Source organism: Trifolium pratense, linkage group LG1, assembly GCF_020283565.1.
Source record: "Trifolium pratense cultivar HEN17-A07 linkage group LG1, ARS_RC_1.1, whole genome shotgun sequence".
NCBI classification, from domain to species: Eukaryota; Viridiplantae; Streptophyta; class Magnoliopsida; order Fabales; family Fabaceae; genus Trifolium; species Trifolium pratense.
The window spans coordinates 45,641,075-45,650,673 of record NC_060059.1 but is presented as its reverse complement, the minus strand read 5'-3'; the positions used below and the strand labels follow the sequence as shown (position 1 = coordinate 45,650,673).

Here is a 9,599-nt window from a genome sequence, read left to right as displayed (position 1 = left end):
ACTCCTTGAGTCTGGTAGTTAGGTAACGCCTGACTTAATCAAGGTTTTTCTTAAGTCGTTCAGCAAATTAACCGACGTAAAAACGTATTATTTTTTTAAAAAAAAAGTAGTAGCTGCCCCATCTTTGCTTGCACTGGTTCGACATACAAAAGAATAAAGGAATTTCTAAAACACAAAATTACACATTAAAAGGCAATAAAGTACTAATTAAAAGATGATCATAGAACAAGGTGATATTAAAACACCAATTATTACGAGGCTTATATGAAACAATCTAAATCTAGTAGAAAACTGAAACTTATATGACAGGAACCTCCTGTGATAGTAAATAAGCAAAAACCAATATTTTCCACAATGATTTAACTTTATATATGTAAAAGCTTAATTAGTTCCTTCTTATTGCCACATCCCAACATATGCATCTTATAAGCATTAACCAATAAAACAAAACAAGTAAAACGAACTTACATATCACCCAACTACAAGCAAGTCCAAGCCAAAGCCATAAATCACATCTATACTAACCTACTTTTCACCAATACTTCTATAAACATGCATACTTCTGTAAACTATGTCAAAAAAAAATGTATACTCCTATAAACAACTAATCAAAATAACCTGATTAGAACCTGCACAGCCTCTTATGCATCCTGCACAGAAAAATGTAACCATAAATAATTAATGTCATTTTCAACAGCCTCAAAAAAATTATAGGGTTCCAACTCTTACCAAGCAATTCATTGACCACTAAAGCATTTTGCTCAAACATTACAGGTGAAATCTAATATCCCCAGATCCACCATTATTACTTGGGCATAGGTTTTGTGAAATATGAAGATTGAAGAAAAGTAAATAAAACTGCTATCATTCATTCTGCCAATTAGTAAGTCTTCATATTAGTAAGAACATGGGGAGACACACACACGGGTGGGTTCCAACTTCCAACTATAAGCTCAACTCAAACGACTTGTTGAGTTGAGAGGAGAGTGCCGACCCCTTCTTTTACATTTTTTAATTAATTAATGCAAATTTCAGTTTAACTTTAATTCTTTTTTTCGACTAAATCTTTATTTTAATTTTAACTTGATCTTATCTTTTTTGGTAAGTAGTAGTATAGTAAATGACTAGATTCACACACGTGTTAATTATAGAAAAGTAAATAAAACTGCTATCATTCATTCTGCCGATTAGTAATATACCATAAAATCTATTTTTATAACAATTTGATGCTATAATAATACTTTCCTACAACATGGTTTTGCTGAGAAAACAGGTTATGGACTTATTATTAGCTAATTAGATACAATATTCAGATTAAAAAGATATAGTTTAGTATTTACTGCATTGAGCTTATATATAACTTGTTATTTTAACTGTGACATTAGCTAGGTTACATATATTTTGGAATAACGTGCAGTACACAGACGTGACATACAAGATAGTGACTAAAGGCATGACAATAAATGTAAAAAGTTTGGAAGATGTTTTACCTTAGAGGAGAGAATCAAAAGAGGCTTAAAGTGTGAGGAAGAAGACGAGAGGCGGTGACGGGCGATGCAGCGTTGTGCAAAGTGAATAGCCAAACAAGATTCCACATAACAAAGCAAAAATAGCCAAAATTTAAATACAGTTTTAATGTATATATATATATATATATATATATATATATATATATATATATATATATATATATATATATATATATATATATATAATGCTATCAGCATGAAAGAAGGCAAAAATCATTTATAATCTCATAACCAAATATAGAAAGTGGCAGAGGACATAGATTCACCGACTTTCATTTGATTCATACATAGCTCTAAGAATAAATAGCTCAAAAGATATAATATAGTTAATTGAGATTGAAGATACCAATGTGTTCTGTTACTTTGTTCTTTACTTCTTTTCCAGCAAACCTGTCTCACACAAATGAGAACCTGAATATGGATAAATTGTAATAAAATTAAGTATCTGAGAACTCACAAGTTAGAAGATACCAATGTTTTCTGTCACTTTGTTTTTTTCCAGCAAACATATCTCAGACAAGTTATATTATATGAGAACCTGAATATGGATAAATTGCAACAAAAATAACTACATGAGAACGCACAAGTTAATTGAATGTAGAGTAGAGATAGTGGCAATAAAATTAGACATAAAGATTTACAATCACACTTATATTTTAATAGTTTTAAAGCTTAGCAATTGAGGTTCTACACATTAGAATTACTAACACGTTGTAAAGAAAATTGTGTGTTAAAAATGAGGTATACATTAACCTTCCATCAAAACTGATAGAACATATATCAGTTCTAAAAAAAAAGAGCCTATTTATGAACTATACATTGCTACTTAAAATGCCTAATAGTATTAGTACTACATGATAAGTACGTAACTTGAACAAGGAGAACAAGAAAGCATGCATAAGACATGCCTTATAAGGAGAACAAGAAACAAAGGTTACCAACAGGCGAACCCACAATATAGAAGGAAACAAAAAGGCACAAAGAGTGATAGAAGGAAATAATGATGAGGTGGCATGAGTGCATGAAGAGCATGAGGACTCACTCCAAGCTTTTCTTCCATTCTACTTCATTATTATTACTGTTTCATTCATTTTCTTAATTGGTCCGACCTACCGGATCCGACGAGAGCCGGATCCGACGAGAGCCAGTGATGGAGGATGTTTGGACTATGAAGAATCAATTACCGGGTTTCATGGGAACCGATCCTGTTGGCTGGATCGCTGTGGCCGAATGGTTCTTTGAGAAGAATGAAGTCCCTTGTCGCGATAAGCTTCGGTGGGCTTTTATGAGCATGGAGGATGAACAAGCGAGGATGTGGTTATATTATTGGTGTGAAGAGAACCCCGATGCAGATTGGAAAACGTTTTCCATGGCTATGATGAGACAATCTGGAGCACAGGTGGAGTACTTGACAGAAAAACACGTTGAGCCAAAATTGAAGGTGATCGAGGCATTCTCCGATGACCGAGAAGAAGTTCGCATCAAAGAAACTGATCGTAATCCCAATGGCGGAAAGGTTGGAAACAACTGAGACACAAAGAAGTGGGAAGGAAGGAGCGAATGATGAATGATTCTGTGAGCGTGATGAAGATGAAAGAGAAACAGGGGAAAACGGTAGAGGGGAAAGAAATCTATCATACAATACAATCATGTGTGAAGGAATCGGTGCTAGGTCCTTGAAGATTCTGACCAATCTCTCACCGTCGTCAGAATCGATAGATCGGAAAGAGCACGCAGAAGAAAATGAGATGCAGAGCGTGGAAGAAATAGTTATGCAGGAACTTACGAAGTCGCCGGACTGTGGTCAACCTGCGATGGCACTAATCAACAGTTAGCGAACATTGAACAGTTTGTGACACTTGGTGATGAGTCGCGAAAGGAAACTGCAGGGTTGATGTTCAGCGAATCACCATGGGAGCTATGCTATATGTCGCGAGAGATTTCTCGCGAATTTTCCACGAATCCCAATTTTAAGTATATAACTACTATACTTGCTTCAAAAATAGTATATAACTAGGGTGCCAACTTCGTTACCCATTGCAAAACAATGGGCTGCTTGACCCATCCGAATTGTCTCTAACAGTTAGTTGAAAAATGTGTCGTTATTAATTATTAATTAACAGGAGAGTAATTTTCAATTATAGCCACGAAACTTTTAAAAACAACATATTAACCCCGCGACCCTGCGTTTCCACTATTATGGAGGTGAGCTTTAAATGCATTGCACCATTGCTCAAGGCCTACTGCGTAGTAAAACAAAACATGGATGAGATTAACTTCAAACGAGGTACAGTATATACGGAGTAGGATCTACTATTATTTTAGTCTTTTTTTAAAATGATTTTTAATAGTGTTAATGTATCATATTTAAAACTGATTTAAATAATTTCTGTTAAAATGTCTTTTTTTTTACTTACATTAATTTTTTAAAATAACGTTTTAATAATTTTTATAATTTTGTTAAAAAAAATTGGACCATAAAATTTCAAAAAATCTTTAAAATAAAAAGTTATTTTAAATAGCTTTTCATAAAAATAAAAATTAATTAAGAGATATTCTTTTTAAAAGATGTGATTTTTATTAAGCTCAAATCTCTAATATAAATGTTTAAGTTAGTGAATATTTCGGTCCTTCTTATAAGAAATATTTGACGTTTTAGATTCATTGTATAGTTAATGTACTCCCTCCGTCCCAAAATATAAGAGAAAATTGGTCAAACAAAATTGATGTATTTAGTCCAAATTTTCAACCAAATACATCAACTTTCTTTGACCAATTTTCCCTTATATTTTGGAACGGAAGGAGTTTTGTTTATATTATAGATCAAATACATTAGTTATTCAATTAATCTAAAAAATTGACTGTTTCTTATAAAAAGTACCGGAAGAAGTATTAACTAACTCAAACATTAATGTCAAAACACTCTTTTAATTAATCAATAGATAAATTTAAAATAATATTTACTATTTTTAATTAAATTATCACAAAATTCATTTTAAAATACAAAAAAAAATCTTTTTTTTTAAAAGCTAAAACAAAAGGACCTTTTATTAAAGGGGAAATGACAATGATTTTCAAATGTTTTTTTTTTGTTACATTAAGTCAATGAAATTCGAATCTTGGACCTGATACATACTATCCAAATGTCTCGCCACTAGATCAAAATTTAGCGGCTTTTAAATGTTTTTACTTTGGTAAATACGGTATATTGTACATCGTGGATCATAGGCATTAGTATTTTTTTTATTGATGATAAAAGTCTGTTTGGATTAGTTATTCTTGAGCTTATGAAAAAATAGATTACGCAAGTAAATAAGTTTGTATCTTAATTTACAAGTTCTTACTAGCAAAAATTGTATCTTTATAAACTACCTTGACAAAGCATTTGAATAATACATAAGAGTTTATTTATTTACATAAGTTCAAAATTAAGCCAATCCAAACAGGCCCTAAGTGGATAACTTATTTATTTTTAATAAATAAGTGTATTAGGTTGATAATACTATAATTTTTAATTATATTAATTCAAATTATTATTATTTTTGTTCAAATTATACGTCATTTATAAATTTTAAGTAATTAACTTTAATTAGAGTATAACCATCACTCAAAGTATATAGTTAATAGTGCTTCAACTGAATCGGCCAAAGTGTAATTCTAAGTCAAGTAATACTTGATTTTTAAATTTTACTTTATTTTTATAATTTTAAGTTATTAACTTCACCCGAAGTATAAGTCAAAGACTAGTGTTAATAGTGCTTCAGTTTAACTGGATTATAATCATGGGTCGAAGACTAGGGTTAATAGATTTTATTTTTAAATTTCACTTTATTTTTATAATTTTTAAGTCATTAACTTCAACCGGACTATAACCCCCAGTCAAATACTAGGGTTAATGTTGCGTCAATTGAACCGAAGTATAATCTTAACTCAAATTATAGTTTTTTTTTCTTCAAAATTTTACTTTATTTTTATAATCTTAACTAACCCACTTGGGTTGGTCTGGTGGCATTGGCTTGGGACTGTGAGTGTGCTCCTCCTTAAGGTCTCAGGTTCGATGGTGCCAATTTGAGTGGGTTAATTTAACTTCTTCAAAAAAAATATTATAATCTTAACTCAATGGTGCATTTTTTATTTTTTTTTTACTTTAGTTTTATAACTCAATGATACGTTTTGCAAGGGAGATTTCTATATTGTATACTAAACATGATCGCGGAAACAAATTTAAAATTTTGCATGATACAGATGAGTTAATTTAAAAAGCAGTGACTATATATGAATTGTGACAACAAATATTTGGGACCAAAATTTGCATTTCTAATTCAAAAAAAAAAAATTGCTGAAATGTTATATAGAGACTAATTTTTTTTTAGATATTTATAAAGATAAAAAACTTGTATAACCCAATTTATTTTTGTAGTCATTTACATAAAAACATAAAAATCAACTATTTATAATTTTCTGAAGTTTCTGCAGAAAATATCAAAAAATTTAAGAAGTTAAGGATAATTAACAAATTTATTTTCATAATGGACTAAAACTGTGTGCAAAATATTTTCATAAAGTAAGGATTAACTTATAAGCGTCTCATTTTGTAGGAACTAAAAAATACTAGTATAACTTACCTGTGCAATGCAGGGTTAATGTTTAATGAAAAATATAAATATATATTATTAAAATTTTAACATTTTGTGATTTTTTTAATTATCTATAAAATTAGTTTTTTATTTAATGTAATTTATTTAAATATAAAAAATAAACTTTTTTTAGTGAGATACATTACAGTGTATTACAAGGATTGCGGCGAATCGAATTGAGTGAGAGAAGTTCAATTTTACAAATTTGGATTTCATTATTTAAAAAATAATTTATTAATACTTTTTTTTAAGTAGTCTAGTGACTAGAAATTCCACCCTTAAGTGGATAAGTGGGATGACCGAGGTTCGAACTCCGACTCCCTGCATATATAATGTAATGTCCTACTAACTGAGTCAAGCTCACATAACCTAATTTATTAATATTTGATGCAACTGTTCATCACAAAATTCTCTCTTCAATTTTCACAAAATAAAGTTGACTAATTCAATAAGCAAAATAAAATGAATTTTGTTATTGAAAAATTATATCAATGTTAAAAAAAAAAAACAATATATTTAAAATGTAGAAAATGTTTATTCGAAAAAAAAAAAAGTGGTGGTGCTCACTGCTCTCCTATTATCGTTAGACAAAGAGCTAGCAAAAAGCTATTCCCCGAAATCAAAATTGACTTGGAAATGAAAAACTTCAATTAATGTATTTGGGGGTAAATGTGCAATTATAAAAAAAATGTATCTAATAATAACAATATCAAACAAAGACTCATAAATATTTCTACCTTTGACAACTAGGATGGGTAGAGTAGCCCAATGGATGGGTACTTAAGAATTTGCCTATAACTAGTATACTATATAGCCACTTCCTTCGGTTCTTAATATAAAAGAGATTTTATTTTTTAAATTTATTGAGAATGTAATGTATTTAGTCCATATTATGATTTAGATACATTAAATTTTCAATGAATCTAAAAAAGTAAAATCTCTCTTATATTAAAGACCAAATGAAATACTTTTTTTGGTACCAATACCTAGCTACTTAAATAGGGGAAAAACCATCCATATCCTAAGAAAAATGAAAAGAAAAATTTATGTAATTAGTTGTGTATTGTGGTATTGATTGATAATTTTTTTAATTTAATTAAAATTAATTAATTTTTATTGTTAGTTGTTCATGTTGTGATTGGCGCTGGACATAGTAGGAAATATTACAGTTTGATTCCCTCCAACTGCAATTAGGAGAGGACTAAAATCATTTGATATTGGAACTGACATGCGAACCAAATTAGGCGATCTAGTAAATCGAATATTTACGATGAAAATACAAACAAAAAACTCTACTTCAATACTTCATGTTACTAGAGTGTTGCCACCAGAAAAAAAAAATGTTACTAGAGATCATGAAAAACAAAACAAACCGTCACATGCAAACTCATCATTTTGAAGATTTTTTTTTTTAAAGAAAGTCAAATTAATGCAAATCGGTACACGTTGCTTGTTGTGGTATAGCGTTAGCGTTCGTGAAACATTCGCGAAAAAGTTTTTCGCTATATTAAGCATTATTGTTTCTTTAGTCAAGAAGGATCTAGACAAATTAAGGGTAAAATGGGTAATATGTGAATTGGATATTTCCTTAAAATTAATGGGCCAGGCCCACACTTATGAGGTACATGCGGATGAGTGTAAAAAGTTTTTACAAACAAGTATGGATGACCAAAAAATCAAGATGTTTTCTCTCCCAACCCCCCTTAATTCTTTTCTACCCCTGAATTTCCATTTTTGTTCTTGGGGGTACTGCGGTTTATACGAACCGAAATAATATGACATGCTGATAAATTTCGGTAATCACTTACCGAAATATGGGACATTTCGGTTCGCAGGTACCGAAACAATTATTTCGGTAAACTGCTACCGAAAATGGCCTAATTCCAGCGACCAACGTACCGAAATCTATCACATTTCGGTTCGCAGGTACCGAACAAGCTGACGTTCATTTTCTGTGTACCGAAAACGCTAATGTTCGGTTCGCAGTTACCGAAATGGTCTAATATTTGGCTTCGGTGAATATAAACCGAAGTTTTTTGGCAAAAACGTTTCCAACCGCAAGGGGCAAAATTGGATTTTTGGGGGGTATAAAAGAAATGAGGGGGGGGGGGGGGGTCGGGAGAGAAAACATCAAAAATCAAATTAGAACATCGTACTTATGTCCTTGATTTCTTGGTCGAAATTGTACTTAAGAAGGAATTAAAAAATCAAGTCCTTGTGACATTCATCCTTGTCTTTAGTGTGACATTCAAATATACCACTCTTAATCTAATCTCAACCGCGAGTACTCGCCGTTTGTATTCTCTCCTAGGAAGCTCCATCAAGGTTCCTTGTGAGTGTTTGTTTGTCTCTCCTAGGAAGCTCCGTCAAGCCTCCTTGTGGGTGTTTTGGTTTTCTTTCCAATTGGGGTTTTGCTTCTCTTGCCCTGTAGGTGGTCTGAATCAATTATGCAAAGATTCTACTTCTTCAATCTGGTATGCTTTGCCTCTATTTTACCTGACATCGCCGTTCTGGTTGTTAAAATTGCAACTCGTGACAATTGATTGGATTGTATGCAACTCGTGACAATTGATTGGATTGTATATTGGCATTTATCTGGTTACTTTATTGCTTCATGATCTGATGCTTCCTATTTATTGAGTCGGTGATTTGGTTATATTGGATTTTTGTCTTGAATTTTGATCTATTGAGTCCCCTATTTTATCATGGTGATATTTTGATTGATCAATTTGCATACAAGGGTCAGATATGGATTATTGGGATCTCTACCATCCCTATTTTCAAGTTCAGGAGGTCTGTCACAAAAAAGAGCATCACTAGTTTGGTAAATGAGTATTATTAGCTGGAACTGTCGGGGCCTAGGTAACCCGAATGCAGTTCTTAATTTAAAATTTCTCATCCGAAAATATAAACCGGATATATTGATATTGTATGAGACCTTAGTTCATTCAAATAAAACAAAAGAGTTGCGTTATGTATTGGGTTTTGATTCCTGTTTTACCGTGGATCGTGAAGGGAGGGGAGGAGGACTGGCAGTATTTTGGCACAAACAGTCCAATTGTTCTATTTCTAATTTTTCTCAAAATCATATTGATATGGAGGTTGTTGATGCTAGACGAGGAACTTGGCGTCTTACAGGTTTTTATGGTTATCCAGGTGGTAGTAGAAGAAGAGATTCATGGAACTTCCTTAGACATTTGTCTCATGTGTCTAATATACCGTGGTGCATTATTGGTGATTTCAATGATATTCTCTCCTCGGATGAAAAAAAAGGTAGAGTTGATAGGCCAAATTGGTTGATAAACGGTTTTCGTGATGCAGTTCTTGACTCCGGCCTGATCGATATACACATGGAGGGATATCAATTTACGTGGTTCAAAAGTCTCGGTACTGATCGCGCTGTGGAAGAGAAACTTGATAGGGCTATGTCTAG

At 31.7% G+C, this 9,599-nt stretch overlaps 1 long non-coding RNA gene across 1 annotated transcript; it reads right to left on the bottom strand.

The window, feature by feature from the left end:
- Window positions 1-345: 345 nt before the first annotated feature.
- Window positions 346-1,643, bottom strand: LOC123884328. Its single transcript, XR_006800735.1, has 2 exons — window positions 1,491-1,643; window positions 346-650 (listed from the first exon to the last, which is right to left on the bottom strand). It is a non-coding gene; the product is annotated as an uncharacterized LOC123884328 (long non-coding RNA).
- Window positions 1,644-9,599: the final 7,956 nt, after the last annotated feature.